Raw genomic sequence first — 17,965 nt, 5'->3', positions numbered from 1 at the left:
ATCGGCGTTAAAAATGGAAACGAAATCCATATCTGCTTTGCATTCATTTGATCGCAGGTCAAATAACCCTAAAAATCGAAGATAAGAATAATAGTTGAGAATAGAAGAGCTGGAACAAAACCTAATTAGTTTTGGAAAAATTAAGAAAATGTAGAAGACTTACTTGTATTTGTAAACAAGCGGATGGAGTGTGTCAGATTGGTTTTTTCCTAAAATGGATCATTATTAAATCAAGTCCATTTGAACGGGAGTGTAAAGTTAATTCAATTGGTTGCAGCAGACAACTTCAGAAGGGTAAGCCTCGGGTCAATATACGTATTTGCCCGACTAGTACCGGCCCAATTCTTGAGCTGTAAAAATAGTATAAAAATCCACTGATTTTAAGGGTTTCTTTTTTCCCCATTTTTTCTCTTATGCTGATGACACAAACATTGTTTAAATTGTAGATTTGTAACATCTACAAGTGTTACATTTTGAAATCCATGATTTTAAAACGGTTTATTTTTTCCCTTTTTTTCTTATGCTGATGACAAAAACATTGTTTAAATTTTGAGAAATTGGATTAATTCTTATTCTAAATCATCATTTGTGTTTTTGTACAAAATTGCCATATGTGAAAAATCGTGTTAAAAATTTAATATCTCTTTCTATGGGAGATTCTATCTATCTGTTGATCTTATGCTCAATCTTGTTCTTCCTTTTTGAAGGTTTATGAAAATAGTGTAAAAATGTAAAAATTAAAGAACCCTGGTCGTTACAAAAGCGAACACATGGGTTTTTCCATTTTTATACTATTTTGACAGCTCAAGAATGGGCGGGTACTAGTCGGGGCAAATACGTATATTGACCCGAGGCTTACCCTTTTGAAGTTGTCTGCTGCATGCAACCAATTGAATTTAACTTTAACTACCGTTCAAATGGACGGTGATTAAATAATGATCCCTTTTAGGAAAAAACCAATCTGACACACTCCATCCGCTTGTTTACAAATAACAAGTAAGTCTTCTACATTTCTTAATTTTTCCAGAAACAATTAGGGTTTCGTTACAGCTCTTCTATTCTCAAATATATTCTTTATCTTCGAGTTTTTAGGTTATTTGACCTGCGATCAAAGAGATGCTAAAGCAGATATGGATTTCGTTTCCATTTTAACGCCGATAAAATTTATTAAATTAGATAATTTTGGAGTTCGATGTTGGGTAACACTATCATTTTATTGATATTCATGGCTGAATATTAGAGAAATCAACAATTTTCTTTGTCGTTTTGGTGTTTCTGTTATATGAATTGGGCTAGGTAATGCAGTTTTGCTTCTTTGTGAGAGTTGAATTGCCACTAAAGGTTTTTCTTTTTTTATGTTAATTGATATCCATTCTGTTGCCTGGAGAGAGTTATAAGTTGGTGTTAATGCCCATTTCATGATTTACAAGTAGTGTTTGCTATACATTAAAATTCAGGAGTTTGATAATAATTTTGAACTTTTCTGATTTTATATATGGGTCATGCTGCAGTAGAGGTCTTGTTATATTTGTAAGAAATGATAATTTTTGGACATGAAACGTCATACTTGGAACATCTGGCATTGTACTTGTGAATTGTATGTTATAAATTTGATTTGTAACATCTACAAGGTCACATTTTGAAATCCACTGATTTTAAAGCGGTTTATCTTTTTCCCCATTTTTTCTTTATGCTGATGACACAAACATTGGTTAAATTTAGAGGAAATTTGGATTATATTCTTATTCTAAATCATCATTTGTTTTTGTACAAAATTGCAATATGTGAAAAATCGTGTTTAACCAAAATATCTCTTTTCTATGGGGGATTCTTATCTATCTGTTGATCTTATGCTGAATCTCGTTCTTCCTTTTTGAAGGTTTATGAATTGGTAAAAATTATGGGTTGGCATCCGTTAGCAGTGCCAATGAAGGCATACAATTTTGCATATTTGACTTGAGAAGGGGACAAAATGAAGGGCAGGAGCTGGACAAGATTTTGTTTTTCTTTCTGCTGACTCGCCCTTTTCTACACAACTTTCTGTAATAGGGATAGTGAAGGACTTATCACATTTACAGGTGTAGTGGCCATCCTGATGCTGAATGCTTTTAAGGGGGAGCTAAAAACAGAAGATATGTCGAGTCTTTTGTATATGCTACGAGTCCTGGATGATTTTTCTTCTTTCTTCGCCCTATTCCATCAATTTCAGTAGCTAATTTATGTGTTTTTTTCGTCATCAAATCCAGTTGGTAATCATTATTTTACTGTTGGAAAAAATTTGATATTATTGGTTCTGTAGCTGTCAAGCAAGACCTTTATTTATATAATGGTTGTTATAAGGCATAGAACATGAAGGTTATGCAGAATTTTTCACAGAGGCTGCATGTGAGGTCATAGAAGCAGAGAGGCACTCTCATGTTTTCTATGAAGCAGAACCTGATATTTGGATGGTGATGTTATGGTATCAGTTTCTTCTGAGCTGCTTTTTAATATCTCTGATACATGTTTTGAGTAAGTACTCTTAAACATTTGATGATGGTGAAATGTTATGTCCCTAACCGCAGATTCTCATAAATGTTTTCCTTGCCTCTCTTTTGTAGAATGTTTGTATCTCTTGAATCTATAGGATTGGTCCTTCTCTGTTTGGCATTATCCTCTTTCTATAAAAAATCAAGTTTAACTTTTACCATTAATTTTTTTTTATATCAAGTGGATACAGTAACATTAACTATATTTTGCATGGTTGGAATTAAATATGGATATACTGTTCCCAGTGTGCTACTTTTTACATGTGAGATAATATCAATTTTGAGAGTACAGTAATCTAGCAGTCTAAAAGTTTAACATATTGTGTTAAAATAGCTGAGTCATTGCTTTTATAAACTTTTAGTTTGTAGTTTGGTCCTGAATTCTCGGGCTTTGGAACTATTATAATGGTATAGAGGCTCTTGCAAGTATAAGCTACTTAGAGAAACCTGGATTGATATCTCCTTCTATGAAGAATTTAGCATGTGCTCAAAAAAAACCTGGATTGCTAAATCAAATAAGAACACAAATCTGGCATGTCATGATACATATAGTAGTGGGGGCTTATGGGGCAAAAAAGAAATCCGCTCGGTTTCGACTTGGTCAACGCAAAGTCATCATTCTCTTTGGTTTGCACAGCAAAAAAATGATTCTGAAGGTCTACAAGAAGATCAAAAAAAAAAAAAAAAAAATCATCATATTTATGTATCGATCAATTTCTATTCCGAGCCATTGGATTTGTAAATAAAAGCAAGCAAGAAAAACTAGAGTGATTGTAAAGTTCTTAAACTGTCATGAGTTCTTCATCCAGAAGACTTTAGTCTGTGGCTTTATTTCATGAAAAGGTTGTGTCCACTGGTTGTAGATCACTCACGGTGTTGATTTTTTTTTTTTTTTTTTCGGGGACGGTGTGGTTATGAGTCTGTAAGAAGTGCTAAGTGTGTTCTAATCAGTGCTTTAACTTGTAGGTAGTCGGGAAAAGTAAGGAATTAGAAGCAATATGGAGGATTGAGCATTACGGAAGGTTCTCAAGGAAGTTCACTCTTCTCTTGATGTTTATGATCTTTAAGAGCAATGTTGAAAAAGAACCTAGTGGTGGACTAATTCGATCTCATTTGTATCTGTTCATCATGGATTATCTAAGTGGTAAGTGATTTGCAATCATGTGCCTGGTAAAATTATGCTAAATCCATTGTTCCATTGACTTGGTTCACCCTATTTCATTGTTGAGTCACTAATTGTCAGCATTTCACAAGCGCTCTCTGGATACCTGCTGCTGGGGATGTGAAGTTGCCGTATCAAATATCCTCCATTGGAACGTTCTACTGAAGTAATGCTGAAGTTGCTATATCTCTCTCCTTGCTGTAACTTTCTCTTTGAGGCAGAATTTTTCGTTGGGAAGAAAATCCAATTACCATCATTCCGTGACTGTTTAAAGGAGCGTGGTACTGTAAATGCTGACGTAGGGAGGGAGGCTGCCATTGAAGTTCAGGTTTGTTGTTACAATGTGCATACAAAATGGGGAAAAAAAAAGGTTCTCATATTGTTTCCATAATAAGCTTCAAGGTATTAATTTGCTAGATTCACTTTTAATAATAGGGAAAAGGGGTTTTATTGTGTTTTGGTTTTCTTCATCTTTCAGGTTATTTGTTCTTGTAGATTAGAGTCTGTTCTGCAAAAAATTATCTCTATGGTTGAACACATCATTTTGTTCTACTGGAAGTTTTCTGAATATGGCGTGACACATGGAAGTCAATGCTTTTTTCTATTTTGTCTTATGTTTTCGGAATAATTGTTGCCCCTATCATTTTTAGCAGTTTTATCACTTCCTCAACCACCAACCAGAAATGTTGTACTTATTTTATCCTGGATCATATTGTGTAAATTGGCCTAAAATTCATTATTATAACCCCTCTACTATGTTACACAATAAGTTTATGCAAGTCACATTTGCTGAAGTTTTGGTCTTCAAGGGTTTGGCAAGTTTTACCCGGAATTCTACGCAATTATAGAAGTGGATGCACAGTTTTCAGTCGATTTTATATATTACTTCAATCTTTGAAGTGTTGGTATTTCTTAAATGAAATGAAATTTAGGGGAGTAATTGAGCATTGCAGTCTCTAATCATTGACTTTCATTCAGAGAGAAGCAGAGATAGCATTAGAAAATGGTTGTCAAGGTTGGTTAGTCTTATAAATAATTGTTAATTTCATTTAAAGAATGTAAATAGATACTTTTCTAGACTTTTGTCTGTATGCAAAAGATGCATTATTAGCCAGTCTACTTTTGTGACTCCAAGTACTAGATCAATCTATTTTACCCTCTTTAACGAAAATCTTCCAAATGAGGGGCTTCAAGTTTGTTGCATTTAATTGTTTCTGTTATTTTGATTGAAACATACTCATTATGATAAACATGCATATCTGTGGCAGATAAACAGAACATAATGGAATCTGTTATTTTAAATAATTTAATGATTACATTTTCATATTGCAGTCGCTTGTCAGGGTACTGGAATCTTCTGCTGGGAACACACCGTGCTACTCCTTGATTTTATTTCACAACCTGCTGGTGTCAACAACGCTTTCTCTGTGTGGTTTGATTCCAAAGCCCATTCAGTTGTCAGTTATTTTATCGTGTGTGCCCATTGGTTAGTATCCTAAAGTTATCGGTCCTTAAGGATTGAATTTTGACAGAACTTGGAATAATCAATGCTGGGATATTTTCTGTATTAAGTGCTAATGCTCATTGCAAATCTCTTTGTCAGGATGACACCATAAACTATTTAGTATGCGTTTCAAGATTAACCCACATGCTCTATCCTCTGGGTAAGTTCTTGGTCCTATTTAAGGAGAGGAAGTGCCTCTTTCTTGTTGTTCAGGGTCTACCTTGCCCCATTCTGCCTCTGTTTCAGAACAAATTTATCATTCAAGTAATACCTCACCTGGCAGAGACATAGTAATCATGATGCACGGCCCTTGCAGCATGGTAAATGGTCCAAGGGAAAGGATGGTTTTCTTGTCACTGATATGGGTGTGGATGCTGGTAGCTGATTTTGCAACCCAACAGTTTGGCTTCGGCAGACGGAGGAGGGAATGTATCTCTGTCCTTATCAGTATAAAAGCCTTACCATAATCCTTTCATTCCTGTTCCTCCATCTAAATGGAGAGCAAGGTGTTTCTGCAGTAAAGCAACAAGTTCTTGATAATGTAGTTCCTATTTTCATTGTTGGTTTATCATGATTTTTAGCCATTGAACTCTCTTGCTTATCATGTTTTTCTGGTTTGCTATCATTTGTCAATCATTACCTCAAAATTTTGTTTGCTACAGAAGTCCAGTGCGGTTGGTCTCTAATCATGTCATGTTCGATCGATTTAATTTAGTTCATCAGATATTTTAAATTAATAAGATTTCTATCCAGTTAATGCTATATATTGTCCTGAAGCTTTCTTTTATCCTCTAGGACCTTGACACCTTCTATTGTGTATTTTTTTCACTCTGTCATTCTGCTTTATGCTGTCGGGTATTTGCGATTTTGTGGAATTCTTCCTTCATTAGAAGAGTGTATCATTGTAGATTTGAAGCACACATAGTAGTGCCTAAATTTTATCTTCTTTCTTGCATCTTTAAGGCCTCACTAAAGATATTAAAAGTTGAAGAGAAACTATCCAAAGGGTGGGGTGGCCAGAATGCATAATGTCAGTGGGTATTGTTACTTACTTGCCGATGGTGACGAAATATCTCAAGGGCTTCTCACCAGGAAAGGTTACTACATAACAAAGGTAAAGCACACTGTTGCATATGTGTTGTGAATATGTCTGGTTTAACACAGAAGAATGTATCCATGCAATATTATTTAGGCTGGATGATTAACAATCTTTTACTGCAGCTTCAAACATGAACATTTTTTTTTTTTTGGTGCGGTGGTAAGGGATTGAGGACAGTTCAGTAAAATGATTTAAATTATGGGTCCACATCATAGGAGCACTTTGATTGTCTATTAGATCACTATATGTGTTGTCTAGTCTAGTCTATTTTATCACTCCTCAATGGATGGCTTATATGAGGGCTAAAGTGGAAAAAAATTATGGTGGCTCCACCCCTGCTTATATTATATGCATAGGCTTGTAGGGGACTATATTAAAATGTGAGGCACCTGTAAATATTTTCTTTTATTTGAGGTGACATGGAAATTTGAATATGCTTTGATGCTAAGGTGCCATTATAATTAAAGGGACTCGCATCTTTAAGAGAACTATATTAATTTGTAGTAGTGGTGTTTTGATGATAATAAAACTTTCAAGTTGGTGCATTTTGTGTTATTGTGTTGCAGGAATCTTTACTTGCATTAAGCAAGCTTAGAGAAGAGGTAGATTTGGAAAAAAAAGTAGAGCAAAATATGATAATCCAGACTCTGAGAGAGATTTGGAACTATGCATCAGAGCAAAAAATAATGCCTGGGTTATTGCTGGGGTAACAAGGGGGAAGGAGCTTTATATGGTTGTTGAGAAAGCAAATGAAACACTTCTTTATGCCTCTGATGCTTTTGAGAAGTTCAGCAACAGGTAGTGCTTTTTTCTTTTGATATTGTGTTGAACTTCTTTCAGTGTCCACATCATCAGTGTGATTATTCGTCATTTTGATTGTTGTTGCTTTTACTGTTACTCCCTTGTGTTTCATGTTGTTGCGAAGTGAATAATTTTAGAAAAAAACTATAGTCTTGATGGTTTAGATGTCCTGTAATATTCAGGAGATTTTAGGGGGCTTAATTTATTTGTTTGTGCTCGGGAAAGGGTGGGAATGAGTAAAACTCTCCGAAACACACACACACAAATACACGCATACATGCACAAGAAGACTTGTTAGACAAGAATGACCAGTTTGGGTCAAGAACATCTCCAACCCTGATACATTTTATCCAAGTTAACTCAATGGATTATCAACTGTTTATCAGTACCTTTACTTTCGTTTACCATAAGAAGATTCCTCAAATTTTACTGAAATTCTGAAATTTATTTTAAGTCTTGAATTAGAACAAATAAATTGAAAAAGTATTCTCCAAACAGACCAAATCAGTGCTGATTTGTTTGACAATTATTATTTCCCTATTAATTTCCATGGAAGCTTCTTTTGGTGTTCCTTTTTTTCTCTTTGGTCATGTTTCGGAGTTCATTGGATATGGATATTTCAGATTAATAGAAAACAAAACAATTTGTTTGATGAATTATGCAGGTATTGCAATGGAGCTTTTTCTTTGGACTAGGAAAAACTTTGGATCTCCAGTATATGTGCTCATGTAATAGAAATTTTAAGCATTCGATACACGTCTGTTAGGCAGCAAAGACTGGTGAATGAAATACAAAAAAAGGGAAACAAATTTTATCTGTTGTATATAGCGCAAAATCTGCAAGAGCTTTAGACGTAAAATTGGTTGCAGGATTAATGTGGGCTTCGTTTTCGGGTAGGTTCAGACTGCAGCGTCTTAATGAGACTTGCTCTCTGATGCTGTTACATTAAACTGTATGTGAAGGGATTTGTTTGAAAAAATATTAAGAGCTGGGCCTGGGACTATAATTCTGTTCTAAGAATATTTTCCTTAAGAATATTTAAATTATATATATATATATAGTTGAGTTTAATGTATTAATAAGTATTTTAGATTTGGTAAGAATATACCACATCATTAAATCATTCCTAAATTAAATGTATTTTATTTTAAAATTATTATTCATGAAATGAGTTGGATGAGTTAAAAGTAAAAATAAATTGTGCAAATAAAATACTCCGTTTTTTATTTTCACCAATTATAGATAATTATATATTTTCACCAGTTAAAAGTAAAAATAAATTGTGCAAATAAAATACTCCTAAATTAATGCCAGACCCAAGTGCATGTATCAATTAGAGATATAACTTGGGCCATGTGTTATAAGGCCTAAAACCTGACAATTTGGTGGACTTCCACGATTCAAAACATTCCTTTTTTTGGATGTACTTAATATTGCCTTGTTGAAAATCTTACTAGGGAAGCCGAATGGGACAAAACTTGGTCAAGGAAGAAAGAGAACAGTGCACATATGTTTAGTACAGTAGCTCTCTTTAATATTTTGCTTCCCCTAATCACTACTCCCCATAATAATAGCAAAATTAACTTGATTGCTTTCAAGGCATCGCATACTGATGTTATGTACTAACTTCTCAAAAGTTGATGTCGATAAGTATATGGGTTATCGACTAACATCATGAAGTGCTAGAATTTCTAAGTGATTAGAAAATGTTGCAACCAAAGTTTTCTTTAGAGTGTCACAATATTTGCTATGCCATTTAAAAATATTTTCTGTTTACATCAGTACATTGATTGCAATTACTATATCTGGTCTAATATATTTGTGCTAAGGATAATAAATCACCTATTGCATGAAGCTATTGTACTTCAAAACCAAGTATCCTTTCATCATCGTCTTATGATGAGATAGATTTGTTTCATGATTAATAGTCCAAACCATTATTGGGGTACTCAAGGGGTCAACCTCATCCATATTAAAACTTCCCAGGATCTTTTTAATATAATCTGACTGATGAGTCAATATTTCATTTGAACAATGTTCGATCTACAGGCTGAGACTATATTTTGCTTTCTTTAGATCTTTTATTTTTAATTCTTCTTTTAATCATCTAGTTACTTTTGTGAGTTCTTTAGGAGTTCAATTAAAATCATGACACTGACACATACTACCACAATTGGCAAAACTAGATATTAATTTCCTTATGAACTTGCATAGGCATAGTGGGATTTATTAACATATCTCTCCTCAAGTATTCACTAAGGTGATTGTACCACGTTCTTCTATATTGTTTCAATCCATACAATGTCTTTTGGATTTGCCATTTTTGCTTTAGGCAATATGAATCCTTCAAGGAGTTTCATATAAATATTAGTATTTATTATGCTGTACAAGTATGTGGTAACAACATCTATGAGACATATATCAAGTCTTTTTTAGACCAGTGAATAATTAAATATCAAAACGTGATCACATTCATCACTCGTGAATACATCTTATTAAGATCAATTCCAGGTCTCTGAAGAAAACATTTAGCCAAAATATTGGCCTTATATCTAGCAATTTCATTTTCTCAATTCTTTTCTTTGTAAATATTTATTTGTATCTCACAAGCTTAACATCTCTAGCTGTTTTGACTATAGGTCCACATACTTTACAATTTGCTAAAGAAGTCAAATCTTCTTGAATTGGTTTTTTTCCATTTTGGCCAACCATATCACTATTTATACTCATCAATCGTCAATCATAATTTCAATAGCTACTACAAATATATCATTGATGATCATATTTTCACAATTTTACATTTCTCTCGTACATGCAAAATTTATAAAAATTTCAACATTTCTATATCCCACTTTTGGCACATGTGCCACTTTTAGGGCAACAATTCTATGTGCCATTTTTTTTTACATTTGCCACTTTTAGGGAACTATTCTCATATGCTACTTTTGTAGTATGTGCAACTCTTTTGTCTCTTTTGAAACATATGCCTCTTGAAAGGCAAGACCTCTTTTAAGCCCTTATCTTTTTAGGGATCATTATTTCTAAAGATAGAGAATGTGGCTTTATCTATAGTCCAAGCCTTATTGTTGGTAACACCAATGTTAGTTTATTCTTTATTCATCTTCCAAGAAACAATATCATTAGACCTAGGGTTCTATCATGTAACAAATAAATTATTTGTGACCATTTTAACATACTGTTTAGCTGGAGTAAAACCTAAGTTGGTGTATTTATATATGATTTCATTATGCATCTATAAATGCGTTTGGCATTCTGTTAATATTACGTCACTTTCGACGAAAGTTCATGTCTTACTTCATGAGATTTTATCATTTCCTTAAACATGGGAATATTGCATCATCAAAATCTTAAAAAACAAAAAAAATTACAGTAAAGATATCACCCATTAGGGGCTCAACAAATTATATGACCATTAATTTGTCAACATTCACTTTTGGGAATGGTGAAATAACCACTTGGGAGTAATTTATAATTTTTATTGAAAGCTCATTGATTTATTCAACAGTCAAGGGGCATTACATCAATTCTACATATATGTATATCTATGAAATCCATATGCTACTTTTTGAGTAGGTTTGATATTCATTCAACTTCTTCAGGAGTAGATAATATATATTTCAGTTACTATCATAAACCACACAATTTCAATTGTGAGTTGTATAGGCAAAAAATCGTATTGGACTACTGATAGCCCAATATCATTTTATTCAACTTTGGAAACTATCAATGTATGGCCCAACGCTTTGGCCCAACTCCATTGGCTGACCCAACTCCGATTGGTTTAATGTATTACACTCACGGCTCCGTGCCACGACCTAACTCCGGTTGGTCGCTTGACAGATCCTATCGCGTGGAAGATTTACTCCACGAGCTAGTCCAATCAATATGATGGTTCACTCTATGAGTTTGAATATGCCACAAACTAGTTACTCTGCGAGTCACATCACTTTGCGATATAGGTTGCTCTACGAGTTAGATCACTCTACAAATTTGGCTCAACTATGATTCGAACTTCTCAACAAAGGTCGCGCTCGCTATTCAATGCTCATGTCCCACACGAATCCTAACATTCCATGGATTCGAAATCTCATGAGAGTTTAACACAGGAAAAGACTTTGAGTCTTATGTGAATTTTGCTAGACAACGACTTCCAAAGTCCCATACAAATTCTAACTCCTAAGGACTCCAAGTCCTACTAGAATTCTAATATCTTGGAATTACAAGTCCTGCATGGATTCTTCCTATTTTGAGTATTCCTAGTTCATGAAGCTAATACTCTGAATTCTATAAGGACTAAGCATTCCTTGGCTCCCTATAAAAATAAAAGACAGTCCTCTTGGAAATTCATTCAAAATCCACGATTCAATTTCCACCGATTCAATTCGAAAAACTAGTATTCAATTGATACTTGATATACACATTATTCCCCCATCGTCCATGGTCCTAAAGCCAAGCTCTAACCACTCTATGACTATAGTCGTGCCTTAACTCCGCAAACACAGTAAACCATCCCTTTTACCTTTTACGCTTTTTTCCCCTCACAACTTTGTTGACTTAAGCATTGGAGTGCCTATAGCCGACACCACACCAGTGTCCCCAGGTGCTCACGTTCACTTTCTGTGTCTCTCTGCAGGTCCAAGAAGTTGTCAGTAGCTCATTCCTCACACGATCAATTCCAAATGACTTCTAGGTAGATTTTACTGTCTACTCATGAGGTAACATTACAAATTTATACTACATAATTGTATTGTAATGTCAAATAATTGACTTTTCCTAAGCTTCAAGGAGAACATCTCCTTTTAGTGGTCATTTCAGTCTTTTTAATAGGATTAATATGTCCTATATCCTAAGAAATTTAGCTTCCAGAATTTAATTCAAGTAGTAGAAAGAAAATAGAACATTATCTTATCTTTTAGGGATAATTGATTTCCTTTCCAAAAGTCGCATCTTTTGGATGCATGATATAATAATGCGTTTTGACATCTTAAGTGTCTACTATATTGTGAATTTTAGGTTTACATTTTGTATTTAGAAACTTCTAGTTCTAAATCCATGTTTTAGAAATTTAAATTACGATATCTTATTGAAAAGCAAGTAAAGATATGGGGGATGAAAATAACATGTATAGAGAATGTAAGGAGTAAATAAAATTTGTCCTTTATTCCAATTCCATGCATTGCCCATTATTTCATTCTTCTATTCAATTGGTCAAAACTATATATAAAAATGTGCTTGTGCTAATCTCGCTTTCTACCCATCAACATATATGGCTATCATTAACATATTTTTGTTGTTCATCAATCCAATATTTATGTTAACAAAAACTCAAGTTCACTGTTGGTATTTAGAACTTCCAAGTTCTAAATCTTTATCTGGATTGATATTCAAAGCATTTAGAACTTCAAGTTCTAACGTAAGGTAAACTACAAATTTAATCTGAACTTTATATTCATGATATGAAACTTCAAGTCTATTTATATCTCTATTTTACAAACTTCAAGTTTGTAATTAGCATCTAAAACTTTAAATATCTGATATTTAAAACCTTAGTTCTAATATCATATTGATTTTTGGTCAAACTTCAGGTGTGTAATTCATATCTAGAACTTTGAGCTTTAAATATTTGATATTTAAAACCTGTTCCAGTGACATTTAGGATTTCATGTTCATAAGTTTTTGCAATTTTGCCAACTTCAAGTTACAAATGGGATACAGTTAAAATTATAATTTAATGACAATACATGCATCAATTATTAAAATTAAACATATTTTCTAATGTGGAAAGTCCAATTAATATTGGAAACATACTCAACCTATCGTATAGAAACATACCCAATCTATCGTGCTAATAATGTGTTGTAAATAAATTGCAAGTAATAAAAAGGAATAGATCTATAGTAAAAGGGCAAGAGCTTTATTTCTCTTGTTTCTCTAGTAACCCAAATTGAGTGAATTAGAGGGGCATTTGTTATAAGGCCTAAAACATGGCAATTTGGTAGATGTCCACTATTTACAAAAATGAATGTAAGTCTTCTTCATTTATTTTTATGTCCTATAAATGAGATCATCAACAACGGTATAGTTTAGGGTCATGATATAATATTAAAAATAAGAACATAATTATATTTTTATCAAAAATTTTGATATTATTTCCCCAATAATTTTCTAATTCTTAGTATTTATAACATGCTCAAACATTAAAATTTCTGAAAATGAAACTTTCCAGAATTTTAAATTATATTTTTGTGTTTAAAAATTCTTTTCGATTTATCCAATTTGAGATGATGAAGAGCCTTAATGGGCCAGAATTATGAATGAAAAACAATTCCTTAATAAACTAGGTTGAGCCTAGCCCAAACATTCCTAAGCCCAATAATAAAACCCTAGGCAAAAAGATTCCTAGGGTTTTGTTCTGCATCTTATGCTATAAAATCGATATAGTTTACTTCAGATCTGAACCAACCCCATCAACTTTCAAACTTAGGTATGCTTCTTTCTTCTATTTGTTTCTTCGTCGTTTTGTTCCCAGATTTTGTTGTGTCTAGGGTTTCTTCCTTTATTGAATCTGTATTTTGTATTTTATTTCAAAATGTCTTTGATGATGTTATAATCATAAAAACTTTCGTTCTTTTGAGAATATATTCATGCGGAATAATTATGGAGACCTGAACTGAAGAGACATCTATGATTCTTCTGGGTTTTGTTTCCTTTTTTTTTTTTTTTTCTTTTTTTATAATTTCTAATAATAAAACAGTATACTTCATTTTTTAGGGTTTAGGCTTTGTGATTTATTTAAGATTTTAAGTAATGTGTGTAAACAAGCATTGTAGATTTCTGAATTGTCTCTGAGGATGAATAAAATTATACTTTCGTTCTTCCAAGATATTTCATGCGGAAAATTTATTGGAGACCTAAACTGAAGAGGCTTTTATTTTTATTTTTAGTTTTAAATTGTGATTATATTTGATGAAGTAGATAAGAGTTGAATTGTAGGTCTTATCACCTCTTCATTTTAAACATTGAATGATATTTTGGCTTCTAGCTTTTGAGTATGAATCGAATTGTTTGCTTCTCTTGTTGCGCCTGCCACCACTATCGAACTTTAGGATTTATGATAATATATCAGTGTGTCCTAGTCCCAATGGTTTGCAGAAATGCATATTTCTCATTTTATTTGGTATGTTCCTTGTTTATCTATGACGGCTATATTCTTGACCCAAATGATCTTTGTTTTATATCCAAATAATAATCTACATTTTAGATGAATTGAACATCTTCTCTTTATATCCGCTCTGCCTCAATCATTCATGTGATTTTATTGCAATCTTCAGCTTAACAATGAAATGGCTTTTTGATTTTTCTGTCAAAACATGTGTTGATTATTGTTCAAGTAAATAAATATCTTTAATGTTTACCTCAATTAAATTAGCTATAGAAAAGGATCTTAAAAACCCAGTCGGGCCTGGAAAATCAGGCCTGGGTTTAGGCAGGAAAGCCCTGGCTCGGGTATGTATATATATTATTTTTTCAGCAGTTAGATTAAAGTATCTATGATTGTGATTGAATCAAAATTATGTTATTTTTTAAGTGTATTAAATGTACAAGTTGTGTTAAATCTCAATCATTTAAAGTATTAGATCTAATGTTCTTTGTTATGCCTCAAAAGTCATGCTTATGTCATCTTAATAAATGTCTTTCTGTACTAGCTGCCAAACTCATATCTCCTCAAAGATATTCTTACCAACCCTATCTCCTTTTAAGAAATGAATGGATGAGAGCTTTCCATGTGTCAAGGTAACTTGCAAAACACTCATTACATTGAGTGCAAGGGTGTATAAATTGGCACTCCTCTTCCCGAAGAGGGGGGCTGGGCATATGAGAGTTAACCATAGATAAGAGCTCAATTCTTTCTCCCTGTAAACACTATATTTCTTCATCTTTGTATGTCTTCTGGGCAATATCATAGAAATAGTCAGAGATCAATAAAATAACAGTGGATGTAGGAGTCGCTTGTTGAGCATCTAAACAAGAGAGGTTTTTACAGTGGTTTGCATGCTCAATTGCAACGAGGACATGCTGCAGCATGAAAAATAGGGAATTAGCACAATTGCAACGACGACATTTAGGTGGGTGTGTGTTATGTTCAAACTACAAAAATAACTTACATCTTCTTCCATTGGTCGGCTACATAATAAGAACAAGAAAAACAGAAGAAAGTTATGTCAGTAAATCAGCAGCAATGAAATACTCATGAATTTAACAATTATGATAACTTGGCCAGAAAAGGGCAAATAAGTACCTCGTGTTGATAAAAGCAGAGAGTTCTGATCTTCAAACAAATCCTAGATGTAGACCGTGCAAGAAAGTAACACAGCAAAACTACAAATTAAAAGCTAAAATTTGCTAGTATCAGGATTGAATATAGTAAAGCAGTGGGAACACATTAACTACCATAGCAACATTCACAAATTAGATTAATAGTACATTCACCTCACTATTGGTTATCAAGATCAATTCTGAAATGGAAATGTGAAAAAAAGCCCATAATACTTATAATGTACTCATGCGTAAAGTTAACTTATTAAAGTTATCTTTCACACACAAAATTACAATGGAGTTAATATTAAACAACTCAACAGTATCTTTTAACACCATGAAAATATGCAAAATAACTCATTGCAGTTACAAGTGCAAATAGTTACCAGGGCAAAAAAATTGCAAAAAGCATTAAAAAAAAAGCCCCAACCAACATGAGCCAAATTCAAATTTCAACTATAAAAAAGAAAAATTGCAAATAACGGTCTACAAAATGGCTGCCAATTATTGTTATTTTTAATAATGGTCCCACTCATCCAACCAATTCAAGGGGGGAAAACACAACATAGAGAATAACAAGACACAAAACACCCAAAATCTACCAAAATGGTGACTAAAATGAGGACAAATCTACATAAAAATTCTCTTGAGCTCAGGTCTCCATAAATTTTCAGCATTTTATACTCAGGAGAACGAAAGTTTTCATTTAAACATCATAAGAGAAAAGATCTCCAATTTCTAATAACACATATGCACTTAACACAATTAAAAAAAAAAAAACGAAAACAATAGGCGACATAGTCTTAAAGATCAGCTTTAAAATGTATAAAGAAACTATAATCACAATTTCAAACTAAAAATAAAAATAAAAGCCTCTTCAGTTCAGGTCTCCAATAAATTTTCCGCATGAAATATCTTGGAAGAACGAAAGTATAATTCTATTCATCCTCAGAGACAATTCAGAAATCTACAATGCTTGTTTACACACATTACTTAAAATCTTAAATAAATCACAAAGCTTGAACCCTAAAAAATGAAGTACTCTGTTTTATTATTAGAAATTATAAAAAAAAAAAAAAAAAAAGGGAAACAAAACCCAGAAGAATCGAAGATGTCTCTTCAGTTTAGGTCTCCATAATTATTCCGTATGAATATATTCTCAAAAGAACGAAAGTTTTTATGATTCTAACATCATCAGAGACATTTCGAACTGAAATACCAAATATAGATTCAATAAAAGAAGAAACCCTAGACACAACAAAATCTGAGAACAAAACGACAAAGAAACAAATAAAAGAAAGAAGCATACCTGAGTTTGAAAGTTGATGGGGTTGGTTCAGATCTGAAGCAGACTATATCGATTTTATAGTATAAGATGCAGAACAAAACCCTAGGAATCTTTTTGCCTAGGGTTTTATTATTAGGCTTAGGAATGTTTGGGCTGGGCTCAACCTAGTTCATTAAGAAATTGTCTTTCATTCACAATTCTTGCCCATTAAGGCTCTTCATCAGCCCAAATTGGATAAATCGAAAAGAATTTTTAAACACAAAAATATAATTTAAAATTATGGAAAGTTTCATTTTCAGAAATTTTAATGTTTGGGCATGTTATAAATACTAGGAATTAGAAAATTATTGGGGAAATAATATCAAATTTTTTGATAAAAATATAATTATGTTCTTATTTTTAATATTATATCATGGCCCTAAACTATACCCTTGTTGATGATTTCATTTATAGGACATAAAAATAAATGAAGAAGACTTACGTTCTGTTATGCCTCAAAAGTCAAGCCTATGTCAGCATAATTAATGTCTTCTTGCACCAGCTGCCAAGCTTATATCTCTAAAGATATTCTCACCAACTTTATCTCATTTCAAAGAGATGAATGGACGAGAGTCTTCCATGTGTCAAGACAACTTGCAAAACACTCATTACATTTGAGCTTCATTTCAATCTCTCTCTGTAAACACTGTATTTCTCCATTTTTGTATGCCTTATGGGCAAATTTATAGAAATAGTTAGAGATCAATAAAATAACAGTGGATGTAGGAGTCGCTTGTTACATCCGAACCATTATAAAAACTCATCTTGCTAATCTTTTATTTATGTTTTCTACAACATATATAATCTTGGCTCCATATTCAAATCTCATGAATCCATCACGTGTGATTCTTAAGTCCACTTAGCGCTTCTCACATGCGAGTCGTTGACATCCAAAATCAAGCATCAACAGTTTGGTGGCCCATGCAGGTCCGATTCTCAAACCTGCATCCCAGTTCCTTGATGGCGTGCTCAGATCTCAAACCTGCGTCAGAATTCTCCGATCGTGTGGCCAGATCGCAGATCGCACACGTTATAATTCTCCAATCACGTGGCCAGATCGCATGCGTCAGAGTTCTCTGATCGCGTGGCTATATCGTAGATCGCACACGTTAGAATTCTCCAATCGCACGCATCAGAATTCTTCCCAAGTCGTGCTCATTCAGGTCGAGCACAGGTCGTGCTCGTTATGTGCTCAGGTTAAGCCCAA

General features: G+C 33.2%; 5 non-coding genes and 1 pseudogene across 5 annotated transcripts; 3 read left to right on the top strand and 3 right to left on the bottom strand.

The window, feature by feature from the left end:
* Positions 1-1,899: 1,899 nt before the first annotated feature.
* On the top strand, positions 1,900-7,856 carry LOC116133522 (annotated as a pseudogene).
* A 5,850-nt stretch (positions 7,857-13,706) lies between these two features.
* LOC116133584 lies at positions 13,707-13,795 on the top strand. Its single transcript, XR_004128567.1, has one exon. It is a non-coding gene; the product is annotated as a small nucleolar RNA Z159/U59 (small nucleolar RNA).
* Positions 13,796-13,956: 161 nt separating this feature from the next.
* LOC116133581 lies at positions 13,957-14,041 on the top strand. The gene has a single exon (XR_004128564.1). It is a non-coding gene; the product is annotated as a small nucleolar RNA Z159/U59 (small nucleolar RNA).
* Positions 14,042-16,072: 2,031 nt separating this feature from the next.
* On the bottom strand, positions 16,073-16,155 carry LOC116133586. Its single transcript, XR_004128569.1, has one exon. It is a non-coding gene; the product is annotated as a small nucleolar RNA Z159/U59 (small nucleolar RNA).
* A 147-nt stretch (positions 16,156-16,302) lies between these two features.
* LOC116133602 lies at positions 16,303-16,387 on the bottom strand. Its single transcript, XR_004128584.1, has one exon. It is a non-coding gene; the product is annotated as a small nucleolar RNA Z159/U59 (small nucleolar RNA).
* A 157-nt stretch (positions 16,388-16,544) lies between these two features.
* On the bottom strand, positions 16,545-16,633 carry LOC116133585. The gene has a single exon (XR_004128568.1). It is a non-coding gene; the product is annotated as a small nucleolar RNA Z159/U59 (small nucleolar RNA).
* Positions 16,634-17,965: the final 1,332 nt, after the last annotated feature.

This window comes from Pistacia vera, unplaced genomic scaffold (assembly GCF_008641045.1).
Source record: "Pistacia vera cultivar Batoury unplaced genomic scaffold, PisVer_v2 Contig270, whole genome shotgun sequence".
Classification (NCBI taxonomy): Eukaryota; Viridiplantae; Streptophyta; class Magnoliopsida; order Sapindales; family Anacardiaceae; genus Pistacia; species Pistacia vera.
This window is presented reverse-complemented; position numbering and strand designations above follow the sequence as displayed.